Genomic DNA, 27,888 nt, shown 5'->3' with positions numbered 1-27,888 from the left:
AGATTGTGTTCTGTTTGAATGCTCATTGCATTCAAAAGATGCCAACCCTGACAATGCATCACTACCTCTTGCTGCATTGTTGCATCAACCTGGGTTGTAAGCCCAAGCTGCTTATGTGAAGGTGTGCAGCAAGCACCATTTATCTTAAACGACTAAAATGGACTGAGCTGACAACATGTTAATTCAGTTAGTGGCTTCTCCCTGGAGCGTGGGTGAAAAGGAAGCAGTTACTGTGCTGCTGCTGTTTGTGATAAGGTAGCGTTTGGACTGTGGTTGAAAGAGGAAGTTGCTGCTGCAGCTTTGTTGCAATAGATTCAAATCATGTAAATACAATACTTTCATCTGACATCGAAGAGCTTGTGGAATTATCAAGAAATGTTTGCCTCAAGGGAATTGATTTGGAATTTTTGATTTCTTGTTAATTGATGCCACATTGTTAAAAAAAACTTTATAAGTAAAATGTAGCTGAAAAGCTACAAAGTGTACTAGAACATCTGCTGGGATAGGTTACTGCCCTTGGTGAGCAGACAAAGCAAGGAAGCTGGAGATGTATACACGGTGATTTGTATTGGCAGAGGACATGGGAGTCAATGACCGCAGCTTTTGTGCTCTGATTAACTTTCTTGCCTGTGAATCTTTGCACACCGAGTCAGACGTAGATTAAAGCTCATTGTGCTCTGCTTCAACAACCTGCCTCGGCTCCAACTTCAGAAGGCTACCTGCTACTGCAACATTCTGTTTAATGCAGAATTAGGAGCAGTTTTAAGCTGTGAGGATGTATCCTCTGGATATGATATTGGCTGCCTTCTAGCAATTGTTTCAACAGGCACTTAACTAGACTACATAGTTTTGAACTGGTGTCACTTGTTTGCGATTATGGGCAGCTTCCCTTTCTTGAAGGACATGAGTCAGCTGGTTGGGTTTTCATGATATTCCTGTGTGTTTCATGATAATTACTTTGGTGCCAGCCCACAAATTATTGGATTTATCAAACACAATTGCATGTTTTGCAGCATTGGGATTTGAAGTTATGTACACTGGATTGTTAGTCTAGAGATGCTACTTTTACACCCTAAACAGCTTGATCCGCCATTCAGTGAGATCATACTGATCTGATTGTGGCCTCAACTCCACATTCCCACCTACTCCTGAAAACCTTAGCGTCTTGAATAACTAGCGAGTCAATCTACATCTATCTTAAAAATATTCAATGAACCCTGCCTCCACCTCTCTCTGGGGCAGAGGGTTCCAAACATTTTCAACCCGCTGAGAGAAAAGAGTTCTCCTAATTTCTTTCTTAAATGGGAGACCCCTTATTTTTAAACGGTGTCACCTATTTCACAACTACATAAGCACTGGAAACTTCTGTCTCTTCAGTTGGGACTGAATTTGACAATTTAGAGATAGAGCCATTGAATTTTGGTGATGTGTGGGCATGAATTATGGCAGGACTGGATAGCAAGTTTTTCAATGAGTTGGAGTTTATGAAGGTCGGAAAGTGGGTGATTGCTTGGGCTGGGGTGGGGCGGTGGGAAAAATGTTGTCAGATTAAGTTATGCTTAAGGTTTTATAGGAAAAGGAGTTGACCATTTAACCTCTCAAGTCTGTTCTTTTATTCATTGAAATCATGGCTGATCACAACCTGACTCCATTATGCGCACCTTTGTCCCATATCCCTTGATTCTTTCGGCTGACAAAATGCAATCTCTGTTAATTGATCTATCATCAGTTGCTGTTTGCAGGAGACACCGTCAAACCTCTACCATCCTTTGCGTGAGGAGTGTTGACTGATTTCTCTCTTGAAAGGTCTGGCTCTATTTTTGTTCACTGTGCCCCGAGTCCCAGACCGCGGAAATATTCCCTCTATTTATTCTCCTTGATATCTTGGAATCTTTGATCAAATTTCACCCACCATGATCCTTTTGAATTCCAGAGAATCCAACAGGCAATTGTGTATTCTCCATACTCGGGTAAAACTGTGCTACACTCTCTTCAACTAATAATCCTTTCAGGATTTGGTACCCAGAACTACGCACAGTATTCCAGATTTGGTCTGATCAGGAACTTGCATAACTGAGGCATGACTTCTATCCCCTTTTATTCCTGTTCTCCAGAGACAAAGCAAGCATTTCATTGGCCTTTTTGATGATTTTCTGTACCTGAGATTTTAATGACCTGTGTTCCCTTGGACCCTGATGTTTCTTTGGACTTTCATTGTTCCTAGCTTTTCATAATTTTGAAAGTACCTGCACTGTTCTACCCTTTTAGGTCCAAAGTGATTGATTGCATATTGGCCTACATTGAAATCCAGTTGCCACAGTTTTACTCAATCACTTAATCTATCAATGTTTCTTTGTAATTTTACACTCCCATCTGCACAATGCAGCTTATCTTTGTATCATTGGTAAATTTTGGTGTGGCTTTCCAGCCCATCCTCTCAGTCATTTATATAGTAAATAGTTGAGGCTCCAACACAGATTTTTCTGGGCCACCGCTACTCGCATCCTGCCAATTAGAGTACCTGCCAATTACCCTTCATCTCTACCTCCTTCCGCTCTGCCAAATTTTTGACCAGGTCAATAATTTGTATTCAATTCCATGAGCTTCAACTTTAGCTCATAGTCTGTTATGAGCGACTTGATCAAATGCTTTCTGGAAATCGAGATAAAAATATCCATAGACAGTCTCCTGTCTACAACTTTAGCCACCTTGTCTTAAAATTCATGTTTGCCAGGCATGACCGACTCTAAGCAATTCCACACTGGCTCTCTGAGCTGAAGATTTTCAAGATGTTCAGTTACCTTGCCTTTAAATATAGACTCGAATAATTTCCTGACAACAGATGTTAGGCTAACAAGTCTATAATTCCCTGGTTTCCCTCTGTCACCTTTCTTAACTAGCATAATGGCATGCACAGTTTTCCAATTTAAAGGAACAGTTACTGCATGGAGAGAATGTTGGAAGATATAGTCAGGACATCTGCAGTGTTCTCACCTTTTAAAATTCTGCGATGGAAACTATTTGGTCCTGGGGATTTGTCGCTCTTTAGTGTTATTAATTTCTCTATTAGTGTTATTTTGCTTATGTTAAGTTTCAGCTGACAAAATAAACATTCCTGTTTGATGTTTACCTAGGTTGAACTTCTCACTAAAGTGATACATAGACGCAAAAATATAGGCAAATTCTTGGAAGGGGAAGAGATGGGGAGGCAGAAGGAGAATTCAAAGGGGCGATTAACAGAGAGGGCATGGCACCTAGGTGACAAAGTGCAGGCACCCGTCATGGGGGCAAAGCTGCAATGGTTGAAAAAGAAGCTGGAGTCAAGGACAGAGAATTCGAGGGCTGGGTTATAAGTAGTTGAAGTATTGTGGATGGTGCTATGCTGGAACAGGAATTATAATGCAGTTTAGGGTTGAAAATGTGTATTCTTTCCCAAGTTAATTCACAGGAACTGTAGCCTCCACTAGAATTAAAACTGTTGACACACAAGTTGCAAAACAGCATTGTTAACTGCACCTCTGAATGTGCAATTGATATTTGAAGCAGCCCTTCCCTTCTCTTGTCAAATTTACTGTGTAACTTGATGCATGTTCAATTTAAACTTTTGGAGCTTTGATGCAAACAAGTCTTTTCCGAGCAACCATCATATTTTTCAGTGGTGTGTTTTCAGCATTCTTTCTTGTGGAGCCTGTTCTCTCCCTCCTCTAAGTGGGTGTCTGTGTTGCTTCAGTACATAGGAACAGAAGTAGGTCATTTGCCTTCTCAAGCTTGTTCAGCCATTCAATTAGATTATGGTTGATCTTTTACCTCAATGCCATTTTCTTGCACTATCTCCATATCCCATGATATCTTTAATATCTAGAAGTCTATCAAACTCTTGAACACACTCAATGACTGAGCCTCCACAGCCTTCTGGGATAGAAAATTTCAAATATTTACTATTGTCTGAGTGAAGAAATCCTTCTCCATCTCAGTCCTAAATGACCTACCTATCATTCATTATCTTCTGCTCTTCTAAGGCAGTTGAGAATGACTTCCTTCCACACCAAAAAGGAATTCTCAGGTGACTAAGGAGTCCAATGTGCGACCTACATTCTCTGTTACAGGTGGGGCGGACGGTGGTTGGAGGAGTGGGTGGATGGGGTGCCCGGGTTGCCACATGCTTCTTTCCCTGTCAACAACTTGTTTCAGCTTGCTCTTGGCAATGAAACTCAAGGTGTTCAGTTCTTTCCTGGATGTTTTTCGTCCACTTCGAGTGGTTTTGGGCAAGAAATTACCAGGTGTTGGTGAGGATTTTGCACTTTTTCAAGGAACCTTGAGGGTGTCCTTGAAGCGTTTCCTCTGCACTCCTGGGGCTCGCCTGCTGTGCCGAAGCTCCATTAGGGAGTCTTATGTCAGGATGTGGATGATGTGGCCCATCCAGCGAAGCTACTTGAACGTGGTCAATGCTAGGGATATTGGTCTGACCTAGAACACTGGTGGTGCGCCTATATTGCATGGTGAAGATCATGTCCATTTTGCCCCTTAGTGGGCAGAATATGCATTGGACCTCTGGGAGGAGCCCTTCAACCACAGGGAGAGATGATTAAGGAGGACCTTCCCTGTGGCCGAGAACAGGGAAATACCTCTGTAGTTACAGCAGTCAAACCTGTCATCTTTTTTGAAGATGGTCACAATTATGGTGTCTCTGAGATCTTCTGGCATGTTCTCCTCCTTCCAATGAGGTTATGTATTTGCACCAAGAGTGCTTCTCTGCCAATTTTTAGTGCTTCAGTGGGGATTCTGTCTGCTCCTGGTGCCTTGTTGTTTAGCTGTCGGATGGCCTTTTCTACCTCATGTCAGGTTGGGGTTGTGCTGAGATGGTGGCGGGTAGCGGGATGGAGTCGAGGACAATTAGGTTGAAGACAAAGTCTCTGTTAAGAAGTCTTCAAAGTGCTCCTTCCAGTGGGCACTGTTCTTGATGAGCACCTCTCTGTCCTTGGTTAGCAGTTGTCAATTTTAACTCCATATACCTGGCTTGGTTTTGGATCAGTTACTACGCTAGCTAACAAAAATTACTATCAGTTTTCATCTGACCTGGCCTCGCCTGTTAGGTTAGAGAGTTTCAGATTTCCACTACTCATTTTGTAAAGTTATTTCTGATGCCACTCCTGAGTAGCTGCCTCTAATTTTATGATTTTGCTCCCTTGTTCTTTTTCCCCTCACCATAAGAACATAACATAAGAAATAGGAGCAGGAGTAGGCCATCTAGCCCCTCGAGCCTGCCCCGCCATTCAATAAGATCATGGCTGATCTGACGTGGATCAGTACCACTTACCCGCCTGATCCCCATAACCCTTAATTCCCTTACCGATCAGGAATCCATCCATCCGCGCTTTAAACATATTCAGCGAGGTAGCCTCCACCACCTCAGTGGGCAGAGAATTCCAGAGATTCACCACCCTCTGGGAGAAGAAGTTCCTCCTCAACTCTGTCTTAAACCGACCCCCCTTTATTTTGAGGCTGTGTCCTCTAGTTTTAACTTCCTTACTAAGTGGAAAGAATCTCTCCGCCTCCACCCTATCCAGCCCCCGCATTATCTTATAAGTCTCCATAAGATCCCCCCTCATCCTTCTAAACTCCAACGAGTACAAACCCAATCTCCTCAGCCTCTCCTCATAATCCAAACCCCTCATCTCCGGTATCAACCTGGTGAACCTTCTCTGCACTCCCTCCAATGCCAATATATCCTTCCTCATATAAGGGGACCAATACTGCACACAGTATTCCAGCTGCGGCCTCACCAATGCCCTGTACAGGTGCATCAAGACATCCCTGCTTTTATATTCTATCCCCTTCGCAATATAGGCCAACATCCCATTTGCCTTCTTGATCACCTGTTGTACCTGCAGACTGGGCTTTTGCGTCTCATGCACAAGGACCCCCAGGTCCCTTTGCACGGTAGCATGTTTTAATTTGTTTCCATTGAGATAGTAATCCCATTTGTTATTATTTCCTCCAAAGTGTATAACCTCGCATTTCTCAACGTTATACTCCATTTGCCATATCCTCGCCCACTCACTCAGCCTGTCCAAATCTCTCTGCAGATCTTCTCCGTCCTCCACACGATTCACTTTTCCACTTATCTTTGTGTCGTCTGCAAACTTCGTTACCCTACACTCCGTCCCCTCCTCCAGATCATCTATATAAATGGTAAATAGTTGCGGCCCGAGTACCGATCCCTGCGGCACGCCACTAGTTACCTTCCTCCAACCGGAAAAACAGGGGAAGTAGTTTCTGTCTTACCTGTCAAATTCTTTTAATAATTTTAAACACCTCAATTAAATAACCAGTTTATCTTCTATGCTCAAGGGAATACAAGCCAATTTTATGCAGCACGCCCTCAATTTAACCCTCCAGCGCAAGTAATTTTTGAAATTATATAACTGAAGATGCATCTATTATTAAAATATTTCTACACATTGTTCTTCCCCATAGCATGTCAGATAGTAATGTAGATTAGTATCTTTTTATGCATGTGTAAGGCATGGCACTGATTATAATTGCCGGTTTGGAGAAGTTTCACTGTGCCCAGGACCACCTGAAGTGGAGGAAAAGCATCCGGGAAGGAGCTGAACATCTCGAGTTGATGCTGGATCACTGAACTGTTTTTATGTGCATTTGATGGACCAGCTTGCAAGTCCCACAAGAAAGTGGGCTTCTGGTGCAGCAGGACCTGGAGGATAGTGGTGTAGTGGTAATGTCACTGGATCAGTAATCCAGAAGCCCAGGGTAATGTTGTGGAGACATGGGTTCAAATCCCACCATGGCAGCTGGTGGAATTTGAATTCCATTAATAGAACATAGAAAAAATACAGCACAAACAGGCCCCTTCGGCCCACAAGTTGCGTCGGTCATTTCCCTACCTACCTAGGCTTATATATAGGCTTAACTATAACCCTCAATCCTATTAAGTCCCATGTACTCATCCAGAAGTCTCTTAAAAGACCCTATCGAGTTTGCCTCCACCACCACTGACGGCAGCCGATTACACTCACCCACCACCCTCCGAGTGAAAAACTTACCCCTGACATCTCCTCTGTACCTACTCCCCAGCACCTTAAACCTGTGTCCTCTTGTAGCAGCCATTTCAGCCCTGGGAACAAGCCTCCGAGAATCCACCCGATCTATACCTCTCAACATCTTGTATACCTCTATCAGGTCACCTCTCATCCTTCGTCTCTCCAAGGAGAAAAGACCGAGCTCCCTCAACCTATCCTCATAAGGCATGCCAACCAATCCAGGCAACATCCTTGTAAATCTTCTCTGCACCCTTTCAATCATTTCCACATCCCTCCTGTAATGAGGCGACCAGAACTGAGCACAGTACTCTTAAGTGGGGTCTGACGAGGGTCTTATAAAGCTGCATCATTATCTCCCGACTCCTAAACTCAATCCCTCGATTGATGAAGGCCAGCACACCAAACGCCTTCTTAAGGGCGGCACGGTAGCACAGTGGTTAGCACTGCTGCTTCACAGCTCCAGGGACCTGGGTTTGATTCCCGGCTGGATCACTGTCTCTGTGGAGTTCGCACATTCTCCTCATGTTTGTGTGGGTTTCCTCCAGGTGCTCTGGTTTCCTCCCATAGTCCAAAAATGTGAGGGTTAGGTTGATTGGCCATGCTAAAAATTGCCCTTAGTGTCCTGAAATGTGTAGGTTAGAGGGATTAGTGGGTAAATATATAGGGATATGGGGGTAGGGCCTGAGTGGGATTGTGGTCGGTGCAGACTCGTTGGGCGGAATGGCCTCTTTCTATACTGTAGGGTTTCTATGTTTAACCACCTCCTCTACCTGCGAGGCCGATTTAAGAGTCCTATGGACCCGGACACCAAGGTCCTTCTGATCCTCTACACTGCTAAGATATTATTGACCCTTGATATTATACTCCTTCATCCCATTTGACCTGCCAAAATGGACCACTACACATTTATCCGGGTTGAAGTCCATCTGCCACTTCTCTGCCCAGTCTTGCATCCTATCTATGTCACGCTGCAGCTTCTGACATCCCTCCAAACTATCCACAACACCACCAACCTTCGTGTCGTCGGCAAACTTACCAACCCATCCCTCCACTTCCTCATCCAGGTCATTTATGAAAATGACAAACATCAAGGGTCCCAGAACAGATCCCTGGGCACTCCACTGGTGACCGACCTCCATTCAGAAAAAGACCCATCTACAACCACTCTCTGCCTTCTGCAGGCAAGCCAGTTCTGGATCCACAGGGCAACAGCCCCTTGGATCCCATGCTCTCTCACTTTCTCGAGAAGTCTTGCATGGGGGACCTTATCGAACGCCTTGATGAAGTCCATGTAAACCACATCTACCGCTTTTCCTTCGTCAATGTGTTTAGTCACATTTTCAAAGAACTCCACCAAGCTCATAAGGCACGATTTGCCTTTGACAAAGCCGTGCTGACTACTTTTGAGCATACTAAACTTCTCTAAATGTTCATAAATCCTGTCCCTTAGGATCTTCTCCATCAACTTACCAACCACTGAGGTTAGACTCACCAGTCGGTAATTTCCTGGGCTATCCCTATTCCCTTTCTTGAATATAGGAACCACATCCGCAATCCTCCAATCCTCCGGAACCTCTCCCGTCTCCATCGACGATGCAAAGATCATCGCCAGAGGCTCTGCAATCTCTTCCCTCGCCTCCCACAGTACCCTGGGGTACATCCCATCTGGTCCCGGCGACTTATCTATCTTGATGCTATTCAAAATTTCCAACACATCCTCTTTCTTAATGTCCACTTACTCAATCTTTTCAGTCTGTCGCAATCCTGTAGTACAACCACCCAGGTCTTTTTCCACCGTGAATACCGAGGTAAAGTATTCATTAAGCACCTCTGCTATTTCTTCCAGTTCTGTACAGACTTTCTCACCTTCACCTTTTATAGGTCCTATTCCTTCACATCTCATCCTTTTACTCTTCACATATTTATAGAACGTCTTAGGGTTCTCCTTAATCTTACCTGCCAAGGCCTTCTCGTGACCCCTTCTGGCTCTCATTTCTTTCTTAAGTCCCTTCCTACAAGCCGTATACTCATCTAGATCCCTATCATCGCCTAGCTCTCTGAACCTTTTGTACGCTTTCCTTTTCTTTTTGACTAGGCTCAGCGCAGCTTTCGTGCACCACGGTTCCCGTAACCTACCAAAACCTCCCTGTCTCATCGGAACGTTGTCATGCAGAACTCCAGACAAACATTCCTTGAAAATCTTGTCACCTTACTTCGGTACTTTTCCTCGAGAATACCTCCTTCCAATTTGTGCCGCTAATCTCCTGCCTGATGGCTTCATATTTCCCCTTACTCCAGATAAACACTTTCCTAGCTTGCCTGATCCTATCTCTTTCCAATGCTAGCATAAAAGAGATAGAGTTATGATCGCTATCCCCAAGATGCTCCCCCACTGAGAGATTCGACATCTGTCCAGGCTCATTAGCCAGTACCAGATCGAGTACAGCCTCTCCTCTTGTAGGCTTATCCACATGCTGTGTCAGGAAACCTTCCTGAACACACCTAACAAACTCTTCCCCATCCAAACCCCTTACCCTAGGGATATTCCAATCGATGTTTGGGAAATTAATGTCTCCCATCACGACAACCCTGTTATTACTACATCTCTCCAGGATCTGTTTCCCTATCTGCTCCTCAACATCCCTGTTACTATTGGGCGGCCTGTAGAAAGCACCCAGCAAAGTTATCGACCCCTTCCCGCTCCAGACTTCCACCCACAGAGACTCCGTAGACAATCCCTCCACGGCTTCCACCTCCTCTACAGCTGTGACACTATCCCTGATCAGCAGTGTCACTCCCCCCCCACCCCCCGCCTCCCCCTCTTTTGCCTCCCTCTCTGTCCTTTCTGAAATATCTGGAATATAAAGCTAGTGTCAGTAATGGTGACCATGACAGCCATCATTGATTGTTGTAAAAACCCATCTGGTTCGCTAATGTCCATTCGGGAAAGAAGTCTGCCATCTTTCCTTGGTCTGGCCTACATGTGATTTCAGACGCACAGCAATATGGTCGACTCTTAACTGCCTTCTGAAATGGCCGAGCAAGCCACAAAGTTCAAGGTCAATTAGGGATGGACAACAAATGCTGGCCTTGTCAGCACTGCCCACACCCCTTGAAAGAATAAGGAACACCTAAAGTTGAAGCTTCATATATGTTTCTGATTGTAGCAGCAGACTGTACATTATTGTTGAAATAGTTTTTATTATACGAGAGTGTTTGGTTCACATGAGCTCAGTTGGTAGTGTGTGCTTGTCTCCAGTTTAAATCATTGTCGATTGGAGCCCAGATTGAACATGTGATTCAGGCTGACACCAGTTGGGTACTGCTGGAGAGCTGCAACATGGGGGTGCTGCCTTCAGATGAGATTCAGAAGCGCCACCCAAATGGATACTAAAGATATCCTGTGACTATTTGCGAGTTCTCCTGGTTTCTTGGCCAACATTCATCCATCAACCAACACCATATTAATGGGTTATTCATCTCATTACACTTGGTGCTAAGTGCACATTGGCTGCTTTGTTTACCTACATGAAAACAGTTGCTTTACTTAAAAGTGATTTATATGAAATCCATCAGGATGTTTAGAACAGTTGTCAGGCAATATAAAATATTCCCTTTTTGTTACGAAAGCTAGCCACTCTCTAGGTTTAAAACAAAACTCAAAATATGTCTCGACCCAAATTTCCCATCAGAAATTTGTCAATGTTGCAAAGTCACAGTGACGTGCAAGAAACTGCTGCTATATAGGGTACGAAAAGGAAACTTGTGGTTCAGCATTAAGTCAAAACACTCTGAGCGAATAGCTGTTTAACAGGTGGATCTTAACTTTTTGAAAGGCAAACTTTTGCTGTTCCCTTTAAAACCATTGTGCACAGGTTCCCTTCGTCTGCCTCACTCTGAAGTAGAATTGACCTTGCAGAAAGTCATGAAAACGTGCGCCTGTGAACCTGCCATTGGATATAGTACTTCTCACCTCGTGAGCTAAATGTGAGGTGGTGGGAGTTGAGGAGTATTTGTGTGCTTGCATTCTACTACAATCCATTTATTTCCTTGTAAATTATTTTATAAGTCAGTGCACTGTCAGGTGGATAAGCAGGGATGCTTGTCATGATTTTATCTGCTTAAACTTCTAAGTGTCCCAAGCCTTGGTTCTGTCACCTTGCACAACTTTGATTCCTGGACCATAGCATTAATATGCATTATGGAGAAAGAGTTTACCCTCCATATTGGATAAGCAGACAATCAGTGGTTTGGAGACCTCATGGTAAAGGAGGAATGTTGGCCGGGACAGCTCCATTTGAATTGTGCCATGTGATCTTTAATATCTATCTCACCTCCTGGTCTCAGTTTATTGTCTTTTGTAAAAGATTGCACCTTTGCCAGTACGGATGATGTCACCCTGCTTCACCACCACCTTTCTCAATCCCTCCATTATTTCTCACTTGTCAGACTGCTTGTTCAACATCCAGTAATCGATGAGCAGAAATTTCCTCATCTAAGTATTAGGAAGACTGAAGCCATTGTCTTTAGGTCCATCACAAACTCTGTTCCCCAGCCATAGATTCCATCGCTCTGGCAGCAGAGGCTGAACTAGTTTGCACTGTCAGTGTCAAATTTGACCCCAAGATGAACTTTTGACCGCACGTCCATACTATTACAAAGGATGCCTTTTTCTTTGTAGCTCGGTATGAAATTTTGTTTGGCAACACTCCTGTAAGAATCTTGGGAGATTTTACTATGTTAATATGCTATATAAATGAAAACTTGTTGGAAGTTGTGCTAAAAACTATACAGGTCCACATTATGAATACTTGTCATGGTTTGGGTAGCATTCTAGCTCCAGGGGCCAGTGTGCAAAAGGATCATGAGGCTAATCCATAGTGTCAGAGGAAAGACAAAAGCCACTTGGGCATTTTTGCTTTCATGGGTAAAGAAATATGGAAAATTAGTTCAAAATGACTGATTGTGTTGCAATGGAAATGGATTCAAACTAGCAAAAGGCAAATTTCTGATCAAAACACAGAACAAACTCCCAGATTTAGCAGTGGAAACAAGTACCCTGAAACTCCCTGTCTTGCATTTAGAACAAGCTAAATGGGCCAAGTGATCTCTGTCATTCACATTTATCTTTGAGCAAGTATTAGATGAGGACAGAATGGTGCACAAGTGTGATTCAATGCAGAGCCAAGTCTTGTGTGAATGGTCACTGGAGAAGGGACTGAAGGATTTCCTTCATTGCTATTCAACAAGAAGTCAATGGCAGGCAAGGAGCTGGGAAATTTGTGGAGATGTAATTGACTTTGAACCTGACTGTTGATTGCTATTTGCTTAATGATAAGAGGATTGCCTGGAGGTTAATGGGTACATTAGTGGCTGCTAATTTATTAGGATCAATAAGATGTCTTCTGAGTTATTATGCGTTATATGAAATGTCTTTGGCAGAGTCAGTCTTGAACACTAATGAAGGTTGAAAAAGAGAAAACAACTTGGATGTACCTGTATATAACAATGTATTACATCTCTTGTCTCTCATTGCCTGCATTACATGTCTGGTACAGTCTGTTATGGAAAGAGGAATTGGAGTGCTGAATGTTTTAGAATATGGAGAAGCTGCAGTTGTTCTCCTGGAACAAAGAAGGTTGATGGCAATTTGGTTAAAGGTATACAAAATGGATGTTTTGCTATGCCAGTTGTTGGTTTAGGGAACTCAGATTTAAGGTTTTGGGCAAGAGGTACAGGGAGATGAGGTAAAGTATTTTACACAGGCATGACCTGAAGGGTATTGCTTCTTACAAAGGTGTGAGAGCAAAAGCAATTATTGATTTCAAAAGAAAATTGTAGGGAAATATTACAGGGATGAAGGGGTAAATGAGGGGAATGGGATTGACTGATCTCTCTACAAAGACCTGCATGGACTTGATGGGCCAAATTGCCATTTTGTGAAGGGCTGAGAGTTTTAATAGATTACTTTTGATTGACAAATGCAGCAGTCATTCTGGGTCACGCATGTTCTACAAACAGCATTGAGATGAATAACTGATTTGTTTTCAATCTGTGTTTTGTTGAGAATGTAGGAACAAGAGTAAATCATTCAGCCCCTAGAACCGGTTCTGCCAAAGTTAGATCATGACTAATCTCAAAATCAATTCTATTTATTTGTCTTTGATCCATCTTGTTTGATACCATACTTAATAAAAATATATCAGTCTTGGTCTTAAAATTTTTATTGACCCAGCATCCACAGCCTTTTGGAAGAAATAGTTCCAAATTTTGACTACCTTTGTGTGAAAAAGTGATCTAAATGGCAAAGCTAATTTTAAGATTGTGCACTCATGTTCTGGATTTCCCTCACCAGGGAAAATAGTTTCTCTTGATCAATCCTGTTGGAGGGAGGAGTGTATGTCAGAATCCTCGGATATTGTTGATATGGGATCTTTATCATTCTCCTGTCAATGAGCAGAGAGGTATGGATCCACGGCTTTTAACTCTGGTGTGAAAGAGTTACTGATTCACTGAGGGAAATAATTCAAACTCATCAAAAGGAACGGCATAGCACTTTATAAGCATATTGGTAACAAGGGCGTTGTTAGAGTAAGGTGTGTTTTGTCAATCTGCTAATCATTAAGAAATGGAGTAAGTACTTGGCTTTGGTCAAGCCAGTGATGTTGCAAGAGCAAATGAAATGTGAAACAAGTTGATAGTGAGGTGAGCCAATATTATGATTGATAAAAGGAAATTTTTAGATAAATTGGTTAGGCCAAAGGGAGACCATGTGCCTGACCCTAGCACACTGGGAGAAGAAACAGCAAAGGCCCTAGCAATTACATTTCAGGCTTGTGCCATGTGAATGTGTTCTGGAGCACTGCTGTGTGGTCAGTGTAATATCCATTTATAGAAAAGAAGACATAGATAATTCACATCATTGTGGGCCAGTTAGTTTACCATTTGTGGTCATGGAAATTTTTAAGAGTCTCTAAATATGGAATAGTTATGCTTCTAGAAAAAGCGATAATAGTTAGAAGTGAATTAAATTTAAACTTTATTTATTAGTGTTGCAAGTAGGCTTACAATAACGTTACTGTGAAAATCCCTGAGTTGGCGCACTCCGGCGCCTGTTCAGGTACACGGACGGAAAATCTAATATGGCAATGCACTTAACCAGCACATCTTTCGGTCTGTGGGAGGAAACTGGAGCACCTGGAGGAAACCCACGCAGACATGGGGAAAATGTGCAGACTCCGCAAGACAGTGACCCAAGCTGGGAATTGAACCCAGGTCCCTGGCGCTGTGAGGCAGCAATGCTAGCCACTGTGTCACCGATTGTCATCACAGATTTCAAAAGGGACTCTTGTGTTCAAGAAACCTTATAGAATTGTTCAAGGAAAGAGTAGTTATGAGAGATAGGAGATGCAGTCATGTTGTGTATGTGTTCTTTAAGAAAGCTTTTAATAAGGTGTCAGGTGGGAGGCAATTATCGAGGATTGAGAGGAATGGAATTTGGAGGACAATGGAAAATTGGATTGAAGCTAGAATGAAGAAAATAGAGAGGGATTAAAGACAATTTTTCAATGTGATTAGAAGCATTTAGCGATGTTCACAGAGATCAGTTATGTTCACTGTGGTTTGTTTATAGCCCTCGAATGAGTGATGTCAAAATTTACAGGTGATACCAAATAGTAGGTATGCTGAATTTGTTAGAAGCTCAAAAGAAACTGACGGAAATAGAATCATAGAATCCTACAGCGCAGAAGGAGGCCATTCAGCCCATCGAGTCTGCACCGACCACAATCTCACCCAGGTCCTATCCCCATAACCCCATGCGTTTACCCTAGCTAGTCCCCTTGACACTAAGGGGCAATTTAGCACGGCCAATCCACCTAACCTGCATATCTTTGGACTGTGGGAGGAAACCGGAGCACCCTAAGGAAACCGACGCAGACACGGGGAGAACGTGCAAACTGCACACAGACAGTGATCCAAGCCGGGAATGGAACCCGGGTCCCTGGTGATGTGAGGCAGCAGTGCTAACCACTGTGCCACCATGCCGCCCAGTATGTCAGTAAGTTTATTTTAGAAAAGCAGTAATTACTATCAGAATGGATGTAGGCTTGATACTCTAGAAGCGCTGAAGGATTTGGGATACAAGTTCATAATATGCTGAAAACAGCACTTCCGGTTGATAAGGCTACAAAAACGCTAGTTAATTTTGAAGTTTATCATGAGTTATAGAATATAATTGAGCCAATAGAAGAACTCAGTTAATTAATTTTTTTCAGTGTTGGGCTCATTTTAGACAAGGTGTTGTGGAAGATTCATTATAATGAAAATAGAATAGGGGCGGCACGGTAGCACAGTGGTTAGCACTGCTGCTTCACAGCTCCAGGGTCCTGGGTTCGATTCCCGGCTCAGGTCACTGTCTGTGTGGAGTTTGCACATTCTCCTCGTGTCTGCGTGGGTTTCCTCCGGGTGCTCCGGTTTCCTCCCACAGTCCAAAGATGTGCGGGTTAGGTTGATTGGCCAGGTTAAAAATTGTCCCTTAGAGTCCTGGGATGCGTAGGTTAGAGGGATTAGCGGGTAAATTAGCGGGTAAAAAAAAAAAGGGATTAGCGGGTAGGGCCTGGGTGGGATTGTGGTCGGTGCAGACTCGATGGGCCGAATGGCCTCCTTCTGCACTGTAGGGTTTCTATGATTTCTATGATTCTTCTATGAGAACCATAGAAAATAGAACCTACAGTGAAGTTGGAGGCAATTTGGCTCATCAAGGGGGCGGCACGGTAGCACAGTGGTTAGCACTGCTGCTTCACAGCTCCAGGGTCCCGGGTTCGATTCCCGGCTCGGGTCACTGTCTGTGTGGAGTTTGCACATTCTCCTCGTGTCTGCGTGGGTTTCCTCCGGGTGCTCCGGTTTCCTCCCACAGTCCAAAGATGTGCGGGTTAGGTTGATTGGCCAGGTTAAAAATTGCCCCTTAGAGTCCTGAGATGCGTAGGTTAGCGGGATTAGCGGGTAAATATGTGGGGGTAGGGCCTGGGTGGGATTGTGGTTGGTGCAGACTCGATGGGCCGAATGGCCTCCTTCTGCACTGTAGGGTTTCTATGATTTCATAGAGGTCTATATAACATACCATTTACTTTCCTAATTGTTTCTATGATTTCATCAAGTCTGCACCGATTCTCCGAAAGAGCATTTTACCCAAGCCCAGCTCCCCGCTGCCCTGTCCCAGTAATTCTGCAAATTTACCGTGGCTGATCCATCTAACCTGTACATATTGGGATGCTGAGGGACAATTCAGCATGACCAATCCACCTAACCTGCACATCTATGGATTGTGGGAGGAAAGCAGAGCACCCGGAAACCCACGCAGACACAGGGAGAATGTACAAACTCCACAGTCACCCCAGGCCGGAATCAAACCTGGGTCTCTGGCGCTGAGAAGCAGCAGTGCTAACTGAAAAATTGTGACCATTTTACGTTATGACAATGCATATTAGAAGGTGGTTCATAGAAGGTGCATAAAATTGTGAACGCGTGAAACATTTTTGATAGAAGCAGAACGGGTTTTTCGGTGCAAGATTGAATGCAAGAGATTTAATAGAGAGGATAGGAGATATTTCACACACAGCAGTTTGTGTGGTATTTACTTCCAGGTTTCATGGTTGAGGCAGCTTCTGTTAACATTCAAGATTAGATAGATAAAGGGAAAAGTGCATGAAAGGATCTGAAGAATAGAGTGGGCAAATGTGATATGGACAGGATAGGCAAATGGTCAATTTGCTTGTAACTTTTCTATGTACGTAGCTCACTGTATGAAGGGTGAAAATTGAGTTCAAAGTGCTGAAAATTAACAGGAGGCTGCAAGAGATTTGCAATCTATCAGCTGCTCTCTTCTGGATTTATTGTTTATGAAAAGAACTGCAGATCTTCACTCTGGGTGTCCGTCAGCAGTTCACTTAATGTTTGTGTATTTTTAGCAGGACACTGGCAGGAATGCTCCTCTCTAGATTTCCAAAAAAGCTGAAATAACTTATTCCCTCATCATCTCTGGTTCTGACCTTTGACAAATTACATTGTTTTCCTGACTGTGTACTTGATCAGTGTCAGCTTTACACAGTGATAGAATGGAACTGTCTTACTGTTTATTAAAATTAGTCGTTTTTATTGGAAAAATTGAGTATTTGGAGTCATGTCAGACTGCACTAACCTGACTGATCTATCTAAAACCAGGAGACTGTGCAGTAAAAGATTCTCTTGCACTTCTCTCTGACCCACCCCTTGTCTTCTGATTTTTTTCCTGTCAGTTCATGAGTGTTGAGGCTATTTATATAGCTCCGTGGCATATATACCTTGGCTGAGATTCGCCACAGATCAGGGATTGAAAAGAGAGAGTGCTGAAAAAATCTCTGTGCTCGTTCAAGTGTCTGAATGGCTAGTCCTGTTCCTATAACCCAATGAGTGTCAGGTTAGTGGTTGGGTTCACATATTACAATAGAATAATACGTAGATTGGACGCTAAATGCTATGCCCACAGAACTCTAGTTCAGTGCTCAATCTGTGGTGAGTAAGAAGATTAGGAGTTGGAATATAAAAGTGGACTAAACTCAAAAATTCCTTTCCTGTCTGGTGCCCTCCAGCTCCAGGGAAAGTGCAAGCTTATAGATTAAAAAGCAGAAAATGCTAGTATACACAGCTGGCCTGGCAGCATCTGTGGAGAGAGAAAGAACATTAACATTCCCAGTGTAACCTTTCATCATTCAAAATGGTAACTCTTGTTTTTCTCTGCATGGATGCTGCCAGATTAGAACATAAGAACATAAGAACATAAGAAATAGGAGCAGGAGTAGGCCATCTAGCCCCTCGAGCCTGCCCCGCCATTCAATAAGATCATGGCTGATCTGACGTGGATCAGTACCACTTACCCGCCTGATCCCCATAACCCTTAATTCCCTTACCGATCAGGAATCCATCCATCCGCGCTTTAAACATATTCAGCGAGGTAGCCTCCACCACCTCAGTGGGCAGAGAATTCCAGAGATTCACCACCCTCTGGGAGAAGAAGTTCCTCCTCAACTCTGTCTTAAACCGACCCCCCTTTATTTTGAGGCTGTGTCCTCTAGTTTTAACTTCCTTACTAAGTGGAAAGAATCTCTCCGCCTCCACCCTATCCAGCCCCCGCATTATCTTATAAGTCTCCATAAGATCCCCCCTCATCCTTCTAAACTCCAACGAGTACAAACCCAATCTCCTCAGCCTCTCCTCATAATCCAAACCCCTCATCTCCGGTATCAACCTGGTGAACCTTCTCTGCACTCCCTCCAATGCCAATATATCCTTCCTCATATAAGGGGACCAATACTGCACACAGTATTCCAGCTGCGGCCTCACCAATGCCCTGTAGATTAGCTGAGTATTTCTTGTGTTCTGTGTTTTAATTTCAGTTTTCCAGCATCCACAGTATTTTGCTTTTATTTTGAATGTCTGGATGTGTACAGGGTTGCCCATGATTCCCGCAGGATTAAATAACCCGAAATGTACTGTCTGTGCTCATGCTGCTTGAGCAAAGAACTTACCGCGCTTCCAATATTATTCAACAATCAAATTTATATAAGTTGGAAACAAGACATTTAGTACATCACATATCTGAAAGGGCTAATCACTTAATTCCACAACCCCTGCTCTTGCAAATGGTTTTCTTTTTCAAGTATTTCAAATATTTATATGCTTCCCTTTTGAACACCTATAGATGATTCTTCTATTGCTGTTTCTGGTCAGGCATTCTATCCTGACAGCCCGCTCTCTGTGTTTTAAAAAAATTGCCTAATCTCTTCCTCTTATTTTTTGGCGATTGTATCGCTTTTATTGGTCCATAACTTCCTGGTTCCCCGGTGTCGCATTTGGGGGTACCCCAATGATGTGCTGGAGAATCTCTCTGGGAAGTTCTCATGTAAGGGTTTACTCGGATCTTGCCCAGAAGTGCTAACTTCCCCTGGACAATTGCATTGGGCTGGGAACCATCCGACAGAAGGGATTTAAATCACTAACTTCAGATAGTTCGGCCAGTTTTACCCTGATAGTTGCTCTGAAGGAGTTAGAAGAAAAAAAGCACTTCTAACTCTCCACCACGACCTGAGCCTTCTTGGAGATGTGGACCTTCTGCCACCTGGGAACTTGAACTTTGCCCGATGGAGGACCTCATTCATGTGCAACTTGTTCTGCGTCTTGGTGCGCATGGACATAATGACCTGGTTGATGTTTACACAGGCACTGGGGATTGTCAAAGGCTCCACGCACACCAGTCTGTAGCCAATCAGCGCTGGTACACAACAACATCTTGTTGATGCGGGTGACATGGAAAGGGTGCGGTGCATTCGGATGTGGAACCCATCCTTGTCAAGGGTCTTCACCATGTACTTGTTGGCACAGAAACAAGCAGCTTCCAGACCTTCAGAGGAGAGCTGCTCAAATTCATCGGACACCATGTGGCCACATAGCAGGAACTTGTCCACCTTGGCTTTCTTACAGCCAAGGTCAAAAATCCTGATCTTGATATCAGGAACACCCTGACAAAAACGGGATTTGGGGTACGGCTTGTTCTTAGCATCTGTAAGAATGGGCTGGGTGATGGCTCATCTTCCTGCCTTGGGGAGGGAGGGGGGGAAGTGATTTTTTAACTCTGCTCAAGATGTTGCAACTGATTTCAGTGTTTCAGAATTTAAACAGCAGATGGACTAATGTGGAGTTGGGTAGGGGTGTTGGAAATGGGCAATGTTACAAGCGCAGCATTAGTGTTTATGGAAACTTTTCAACTTTTTGGGAGTAGAAGGTAGATTGAGGCTGGCAATGTCAGCTTGATGTCAGTATAAGTCATTAGAAGTTGCAGTAGGAAACTTTGTAGAACTGTTCAAAATGTTCTCCCATGATTAATTTGGTAAAATAGCTGAGTTCCTTCAGTCCTAAGTTTTGACCCCTGGTTTCTGCTGTTATAGTTCATGTTAGCTGAGGGTAACTGTCAAGTTTACTGCAGTCAGCACCTGCAGCAGACCTCTGTCTCAGTCAAATATCCCGGTCCCAGGATATAGATAAAGAATGTGGAAGCACCTGTGAACAGCCTCTGGACCGTGTGGGGTTGGAGAAGTTTGTGTGCGTGCACGCGTGTTAGTGTTATTGTAACTGTTTGCAGTTGGGCAGTCTGGTGTACGCATTCATCTCCCTATGTGAGATGCATTTTCTTATGAGCTGGTAGGATGTACAGAACATTGATAAGACACTATTTTACTGCCTGTCTCTAATTGCTGTGAAGGCATTAAGGCATGTTGAGTCTATGTACACAAAACTTATCCCTCAACCAACATCTACACCAATATATAAAATCAATTCGGTGATCAATTATTGAATTTCTGTTTGGGGGGCCTTGGTTACTCTTGTTGGGTTTGGTTTCATTTAATTTCAGGGACTTCACAAAGTACTTCACTGGCTGTGAACAAGTCACAGTCTTCAAAATGGATAGGATTAGGATGTCCTGAGCCACTATTATAGGCACTGGCTAATTGAAATCTTTTGGAGGTGCGACTTGCTAATTTTGCATTTTTATTTACTTTATCGTGCTCCCCACACTCCCTCGCCCATAAATGGACATGCTCTTACAGGGATGGGATTCCACAGGATCCTTTGGCATCTTGCCTCTGTGGCTGTTCTTCCTGTGTGCTGTTTTATTTGCGGCATTAATTTTTCATAAGTCAGAATAAGGTTCAGATCATGTGAACCAGAACAATGAAGGGAAAAACATGATACATCAACGGCGATTTCCAGATGGTGAATCAGCTGCGATTACATCCACTGTTGGCAAATATTGACTTGGGAAATGGAACCTAACAAAATTGTTCCTAACTGCCAGATTCGTAGATCGATTTTGTTCATTTTAAAACCAATTAAGCTGTGCTCCAGGAAGAATGTGGCACGTAACCGGACATGCACTTTGCTGCTTCAGGTTGACCTAGTCAAAGTCAACCGAGTGACTTGGAGTTCAAAACCGATTTTGAAGGAGAAACTGTTGGACTATAAACTGAATTGAGAGATGTTTATTTGCTGCTGCAGTCCACCAACTTACACCTTGTTTACACACACACACACACTCTCAACTCTCACACTGTCTCCCTCTTGGGCATACCTCTCCCTCTTGGAGAAGGGATCTTACGAACTCTCCATAAACTCTTCCTCTTTTATTGTCCCCTTCTGTCCTGATTCGTCCTTTTTCTCTATTTATCTTATCTTCTTATCTTTGGCATTCCATGTTTCTTTGCTCTGTCTTTATTGGCTCTCCTTCAGCACACACAAGCAGGAAGCCACGGTTGCTCTGCAGGTGCTGAGCGTGTATATGTTTGAAGTAATGACTGAGGTTGTACTTAGCAGTGTTTATTCTTGAAAAAACTATATGACCAAATATTTAGTTATCATATTTTTATTTTAGAGACAGTGTTAATTTATTTTTATTTTTAAATAGTGTTTGTCCCCCTGCCCCCAACCTCTGTCAATTTCTCCTCCCCCTATTTCCTTGGACGTTTCTGCAAACTTAGAGGGTGTGTGATTGCATAGCTACCAACTACATGCTGCTACCTCATCCTGGTTTTTCATGAATTTACCTCCCCATCCTCATCCAAGCTGAAGTTCCATGCCTGCTCCGCACTCGATTTTTAATCCTTTTTTTCTGCATAAAAACTGACATGGTCAGTTTTGACATGGTCAACTGACAGGCACTTGCTGTATAATTGGTTGAGTTTTACAAGCACAGTTCAGGTTACACTTAGCCGGGGAATGCTGAATAATATATAATACAATAATTGCTAGCATCTCATGGGCAACAGATAGTTCTGTCTATACACTTTCAGAACAGAAAATAACTTCAAGGATAGGAGGAACCGGCCCTCTCAGTTGCTTGCTCATGCTTCGTCTCTTTCATTTCCTTTGTCTTCTCTCACTATAGCTACTCTGTGTCTTTTTGTTGCCTATTTTCTCTATTGTATTCCTGTCTCTCTTTTTCCGGCTCACTTGCCTCTTAGTTCTCTGTTGCATTCTCCCCTTTTCCCGCTCTTTTTTCTCTCTTGCTTAAATGCAGGAGTGGAAGGTTGGTGGACTCTTGCTATCATCCATGTTTTAGCAGCTGTTTTGTAGCAGCAATTGCTATAAGCTTTTTTATAACATTTGAACACTTCAAAGTAACTCATGAAATGATGCATCCATTCTGTAACAGCAGCATCCCACAATAAGATCAACAAACCCTGCTCCATGCCCACATGTCTGTCCTTGGCCTGCTGCAATGTTCCAGTGAAGCTCTACGCAAACTGGAGGAACAGCATCTCATCTTCCGGCTCGGCACTTCTGGTCCCAGTATCAAATTCAACAACTTCAGATTATTAACTCTACCCCACCTCGGTCCCTTTATTTTCATTTTATTTAATTTTTTACTGTTCTCTACCTTTTATTTTTTTTTATTGTCTTTCTTCATTTGCCTCCCCCACCCCCTCCCCACTCTTTCCCCCTGCTTTATCCCCCCTTTCCTTACCTTTTCTCCCCCTTTGCTTCCCCTTTCTCCCTTTTTCTTATTTTGCCTCTGTCCCACTCATTCCCCCCCCCCCCCCCCCCAACACACCCCCACATCTTCATCTGTCACAGCTTACCCTCTGATTTTAGCTTTTCTGCCGTTTGGCCATTCACGCCCTTTATTCTCTCTATGGACTGCCAGTTACAGCCTTTTCCCCTGGTTTCTGTGGCTATGACTCATCTTTCATTCCCTCACCCTGCAGTATAAATATCTCCCACTTTCTATGCCTTTTAGCTTTGACTCAACTGGACTCAGCGTCAACTCTTTTCTCTCCTTACAGATGCTGCCCGACCTCCTGAGATTTTCTAGCGTTTTCTCTTTTGGTTTCAGATTCCAGCATCCGCAGTAATTTGCTTTTATATTATTTTAGATCGACAAACAGTTGATCTGGTTATTTCTGAGGGATTAATGTTGGCCAGGACATTGGGCTAACTACAAGCTACTCTTCAAAGAGTGTATGTGGTTTTTAAATCTACTTGAAGGGGTACACTGTGCCTCAGCTTATTTAAAGGGCTTAAATGCCAAGGTGAGGTGATCACACCTGGCGAGAAAAATGATTTTGGGGAGGGAAAGCCCTTTCCTGACTAAAGAACAGAAATTTAAACACTGTTTAAAGATTGGTGGAGTAGTGGATGAGGTGGAGGGCTGTTGTAGACTGCAAAGAGACATAGATAGGATGCAAAGCTGGGCTGAAAAATGGCAAATGGAGTTTAACCCTGATAAATGTGAGGTGATTCATTTTGGTAGGACTAATTTAAATGTGGATTACAGGGTCAAAGGTAGGGTTCTGAAGACTGTGGAGGAACAGAGAGATCTTGGGGTCCATATCCACAGATCTCTAAAGGTTGCCACTCAAGTGGATAGAGCTGTGAAGAAGGCCTATAGTGTGTTAACTTTTATTAACAGGGGGTTGGAGTTTAAGAGCCGTGGGGTTATGCTGCAACTGTACAGGACCTTGGTGAGACCACATTTGGAATATTGTGTGCAGTTCAGGTCACCTCACTATAAGAAGGATGTGGAAGCGCTGGAAAGAGTGCAGAGGAGATTTACCAGGATGCTGCCTGGTTTGGAGGGTAGGTCTTATGAGGAAAGGTTGAGGGAGCTAGGGCTGTTCTCTCTGGAGTGGAGGAGGCTGAGGGGAGACTTAATAGAGGTTTATAAAATGATGAAGGGGATAGATAGAGTGAATGTTCAAAGACTATTTCCTCGGGTGGATGGAGCTATTACAAGGGGGCATAACTATAGGGTTCATGGTGGGAGATATAGGAAGGATATCAGAGGTAGGTTCTTTACGCAGAGAGTGGTTGGGGTGTGGAATGGACTGCCTGCAGTGATAGTGGAGTCAGACACTTTAGGAACATTTAAGCGGTTATTGGATAGGCACATGGAGCACACCAGGATGATGGGGAGTGGGATAGCTTGATCTTGGTTTCAGATAAAGCTCGGCACAACATCGTGGGCCGAAGGGCTTGTTCTGTGCTGTACTGTTCTATGTTCTATGTTTGTAAATCTTAATATTCACATATTTCATCTAGGAGCACAGTCAATCCTCTTTTGTAACCAATTAGTAGATATTCATAGAATCCCCACAGTGTGGGAGGAGGCCATTCAGCCCATCAAGTCTACACCAACAACAATCCCACCCAGGTCCTAGCCCTGAAACCCCACGTATTTACACTGCTAATCCCTCTGACACTAAGGGGCAATTTAGCATAGCCAATCAACCTAACCCACACATCTTTGGAGTGTGGGAAGAAACCGGAGCACACAGAGAAGACCCATGCAGACACGGGAAGAACGTGCAAACTCCACTCGGGCAGTGACCTGAGGCCAGAATTCTACCTGAGTCCATGGCGCTGTGAGGCAGCAATGCTAACCACTGTGTCACATGCTGCCCCTATTGATCAAGAACAACCTGGGAAGCAAGGGTTGACCTATTCTTAAATCTCCTCGCACATCACCTTAAACATTCCTTTCCCCCACCATCAGTACACAGTGGGAGCAGTGAGATGCACTGCAGCAACTTGCTAACACGTGAACAGCCTCTTCTAAACCTGTGACTGCCACCAGCGAGAAGAACCAGGGAACTCCAACACCTGCAAGTTCCCCTCCCAAGTCACATACCACCTTGACTTGGAACAAGAAATTGTTTTTTTTTCTTGTTGCTTTGTCAAAATCCTGGAACTCCTGGCCCAACACCAACGTGGAAGTGCCTGCACCCCCCCCTCAAGGACAATAAATGCCAGCATTGCTTGTGTCACCTTGGTTACATGAATGAGGCAAATGGCCATTTTGACTGCCCTGCTTAATAAATTGATCTTGGATGACTTGGAGTCTTCCAGGTTGGGGGCAAAAATAAATTTCTTTCCATTTCTGATCATTGTTAACCAACACAGCCATGTGTACATATGAATGCTAAATTCTTCATGGGAAATCCTTCATGATTAAATTGTCTGCCTAAGTTCACATGTGAAGATTATACTTGGTTAAATCATACAAAGCCTGTTGGCATGGTTCCAAGTACTAACATTAACCAAATACATAAGTTGGGAAATTCTCTTTACTGCCTCTGGGGAAAATCTTTCATACCTCAGTATTCCCACTCCACTAAAAAATCCAAACTGGAGGTGTGAATACATGATGTAGAGAGCACCAGGCCCTATCCTCCACCATTACTTTATCAGTCCTTGCAGAAAAAGTAGTTTCATTTCTCTTTTAAGAAGGATCGTTGCCAACAGTATTTCCTTTGGGATAGTCTCATAATAGTAAAGAAAAAGCCCATATTTATATACCGTGGCATGGGAGCAGGACATCATTTGAGTGTTTGCAACTGACGTTGTGCTGGAGACTATGTTCCCAGCACTGAGACTCCACTAAAGCATTAGCAAAGTTGAACATTTTGTAAGGGAGAGCAAGGGTTAGCATGATGCACATTCTCTACTTATATTGGTGTTGTAAGAAGTCTCACAACATCAGGTTAAAGTCCAACAGGTTTATTTGGTATCACGAGCTTTTGCAGCGCTGCTCCTTCATCTGGTGAGTGGTATATATTGTATATATTATATATTGGTGTTATTTAACCTTCCTTTTGCTCTTTTGTTTTTGTTTTTATTCCAATTCAATCAAATCAAGTCCAATTCAGAGTCTCAACAAGTTGAGACATTCCCAATCCAAGCTGACAAGACAGGGCTCTCACCTCCTGTCTTGGGCTTGATCTACATGATCCAAGCTGATTGGAGTAGGCATTGCACCTCCTCCAAGGCTTGATCTCATTTGCATCTTAGCCAAAATGCCTCAACCAAGCGCAGCATCCTATCCATACTACACTTGAAGGGCTAACTGAGGCTGTTGTTTGCATTCGCAAGCAGTAATAACCACCTCATTCAACTGTTCAGTCTTCATAAGAGAATCTGGACAATAAATGTTCAACTGTGATGGGCATGGCAGTTAAACCCAATCCTAGCTGGTGTCTAACCATATATGTTTCCAGCAGTTCTTGCTAACTAAAACAAGAAGGGAGCTCTGCCTGACTGTACCCCTCTATCTCAATACATTGAGACCAATTATAGTTTCCTTTGATATTGCAAGGTCTGAGATCAGCCTTAATCAGTAACATTTGTGCCCCACAAATGCCAGGCAATGCCCATCACCAATAAGAGACACTCTAACCACCGCCCCTTGACATTCAATGGTGTTACCATCATTGAATCCCCCACTGTCAACATTCTTGGGGTTACTATTGACCAGGAACTCAACTGGACTTGCCACATAAACACTGTGGCTACAAGATCAGGTTAGAGGCGAGGAATACTGTGGCATGTAACTCACCTTCTGACTCCTCAAAGCCTATCCACCTTCTACAAGGCACAAGTCAGGAGTGTGATGGAATATTCTCCACTTGCCTGGGTTGGGTGCAGGTCAAACAGCACTCAAGAAGTTCAACACCACTCAGGACTAAGCAGCCCACTTGATTGGCACCACATTTACAAACATCAACTTCCTCCACCACCGACGCTCAGTAGCAGCAGTGTGTACTATCTACAAGATGCACTGCAGCAATTCACCAAAGATGCTTAGACAGCACCTTCCAAACTCATGACCACTTCCAACTAGAAGGACAAGGGCAGCAGATACATGGGAACACCACCACCTGCAAGTTCCCCTCCAAGTCACCCACTATCCTGACTAGAAAATATATCGCCGTTCCTTCACAGTCGCTGGGTCAAAATCCTGGAATTCCCACCCTAACGGCATTGTGGGTCAACTCACAGCATGTGGACTGCAGCGAATCAAGAAGGCAGCTCACCACCATCTTCTCAAGGGCAACTGGGGATGGGCAATAAATGCTGGCCAGCCAGCGACACCCATGTCCCACGAATGAATAAAAAGGATCAGCCACCAGAACCAGACCATAAATCAAACATTGGATGTGTTAGCTGTAAATAGCTCAGTACTGAGCTGCAATATTTTCCCCACAAAGTACTGAAGGGGTGATGCTTTCCTACCAGTTGTTGTTTACTGATAACAAAAGAAAGCGCTGTACTCATTTTTTATTCACTCATGGGATGTCAACATACAAACATACGAATTAGGAGCAGTTGTAGGCCAATCAGTCCCTCGATCCTGCACTCCGCCATTCAATAAGATCATGGCTGATCTGGTTGTAACTTCACATTCCTTCCTTACCCGATAACCTTTCACCCCCTTATTGATCAAGAATCTATCTTGCTCTGCCTTAAAAATATTCAAAGACCCTACTTCCACTGCCTTTTGGCGGAGTGTTTCAGAGACTCATGACACTCTGAGAGAAAAAAACTTCTCATCTTTGTCGTAAATGAGAAACCCCTTATTTTTAAACAGTGACCCTTAGTCCTAGTTCTGGATTCTCCTGACAAGAGGAAAAAACCCTTTTCACATCCACCCCATCAATACCCTTCAGGGTCTTATAGGTTTCTATCAAGCCGCCTCTTATTCTTCTAAACTCTAGTGGATACAAACCTAATCGCTCCAACCTTTCCCCATAAGACAAGCTGCATATTTCTGGAACTATTATAGTAAACCTTGCTGAACTGGTATGTTGGCCTTCATAGCAAGAGGATCTGAGTATAGGAATAGAGATGTTTTACTGCAATTGTACAGGGTGCTGGTGAGGCCACAGTTGGAGTATTTGTGTGCAGTTTTGGTGTCCCTATCTGAGGAGGAATGTCCTCGATTTGATTTGATTTATTATTGTCA

At 43.5% G+C, this 27,888-nt stretch overlaps 1 protein-coding gene and 1 pseudogene across 1 annotated transcript in view; one reads left to right on the top strand and one right to left on the bottom strand.

The window, feature by feature from the left end:
• The window catches only part of ccdc12 (coiled-coil domain containing 12), a 65,846-nt gene that overhangs the window by 7,726 nt on the left and 30,232 nt on the right, over positions 1–27,888 (top strand). The window lies entirely within an intron of this gene.
• Positions 19,164–20,730, bottom strand: LOC144496015 (large ribosomal subunit protein uL16-like; annotated as a pseudogene).

The sequence above is a fragment of the Mustelus asterias genome, chromosome 7, assembly GCF_964213995.1.
Source record: "Mustelus asterias chromosome 7, sMusAst1.hap1.1, whole genome shotgun sequence".
NCBI classification, from domain to species: Eukaryota; Metazoa; Chordata; class Chondrichthyes; order Carcharhiniformes; family Triakidae; genus Mustelus; species Mustelus asterias.
The sequence above is the reverse complement of the archived record's forward strand: the minus strand, read 5'-3'. Positions and strand labels throughout refer to the sequence as shown.